Source organism: Oryzias melastigma, linkage group LG11 (genome assembly GCF_002922805.2).
Source record: "Oryzias melastigma strain HK-1 linkage group LG11, ASM292280v2, whole genome shotgun sequence".
Taxonomy (NCBI): domain Eukaryota; kingdom Metazoa; phylum Chordata; class Actinopteri; order Beloniformes; family Adrianichthyidae; genus Oryzias; species Oryzias melastigma.
The window spans coordinates 23792420-23794183 of NC_050522.1; positions in this window are offsets into that span (position 1 = coordinate 23792420).

Sequence of the window (1764 nt, forward strand, 5' to 3'; positions counted from 1 at the left end):
TTGACTTTTAACATCATGTTTTGCTAGAAAAGTAGTGTTTTTTTGTTAGAGGGGTTGACTTTAATAATTAATGCAAAAATTGACAATAAAAGTTGATCATTTCCAGTTGAGTACAAAATGTTTGTCCATTTTGAAAAACTTATCAGCAGAGACACTGACCATGGTGACGTTTATTTAAGGAAGACATGAAACAGTTTTAAGGCAGATATGATGAAGTCTTTTGAAGCAGCAAAATAAATAAAAATAATTATAATAATTTAGAAGCTGTTTTAATAAAAGTTTGTTGTCATCTAATCACTGGAAACACAAAAGCCAACTGACATTCATGGGGAAATATTTCTTTTAAACAAAATTTATTAACAAAACTCTATATCCAAACACATCACCAGAAGAACACAAAGAGAATCAAAAAGGAGGCCAAAATAAAAGCACAGTAGATAAAAAAATAAATTATTACAGAGCTTGTCTGCAGCATTATGTAAATGGGGGAATATTGAGAGCAGCAATACCTACCTAGATTATTTACTTCAAATAAATTCAAGTTTTTTATAGCTTTTAGATTGTTTGAATGTTTGAGAGGTTTGCTGTATTTTTTTATTTCACAAATGAAAAGAGGTAAATAGGGTTTCCTTGTGGATATATTTACATTTATGTAAATGTAATTTGGCTAAAAGAAAATTTGCATAAAATAAATAGACCTAAAATAAATTTAAAAAATACCAAAACAATTTGCTTATAACAGAAAACAAAGTGGAAATAAAGGTGCAGTGAGGATCCATCCAGATGTTGCATTCACATGTTCATGAATCAATCTGAAATTTGAATATCAAGGAAATATATTAACAAATATTTAAATATACCACAGTGATGTGAGAATATACAACTTTTGGACTTAATTTAATTTAATAATATGGCATTTCAGACATAAAACATTTCTGATAATGCTGGGTAGAAGTTAACAAGGAAATTAAAAAAAAGTATTTTGTGAAGAGAAAAATAACATCACCCAAAATATTATTTTTCTAGGGCATTTCTATTTCTTTTAAAAATATTGTTTGTAGTTTTTATAAATATAGCATAGGGGGAAAACTTTATGTTGGATCTATATTTTATTTAAGCCCAAAACAATTTGCTGTTTTGTCTGTGAAAACAAAACATTCTCTGCTTTTATTGGTGATTCAGGAAATCCAAATGTTATTTTAACCTTTAACTTATATTAGAATTTAAATTCTTGGTATTTTCTTTCTGCATTGTTTTCTTTTTTTATTCCATTATGTTCTGTCACTTTATTTTCCTAAAGTCACCAGTTTTCTTAGGTTGAATGTTTCATTCTACTGTGTACTTGTTCCATGAGTGCTAATGTCAAACTGTCTCATTTTGAAATAGGTTGTCAGAAAAATAAATTGAACATCATCTGCAAAACTCATTTCCTCTTTATTTTCAGTTATGCCTGTATAATAAATTATGGTGTCTAATTGCACACATCTTGTACTTATTTGTGGCATTTCTCTGAAACATTAACTTTAATAACAGCTTAAAAGGCTGTTTTTAAACATATAACCCATGAATCAAATACATATTTAATTTTATTTTTTAAAACACAAAAATGTTCATGAGAAAGTGACAGTGGCTGGACTCTTATTTTTTAAAACCTGTTCCGGAAGCAGTTTTCGAGCTAGCATACTCCTTGCAGAAATTGATGCTAACTGTAGCTTTGACTGCTCTGCTGAATGTAGAGTCTGTAAATATCTGTGTGAGGATGTA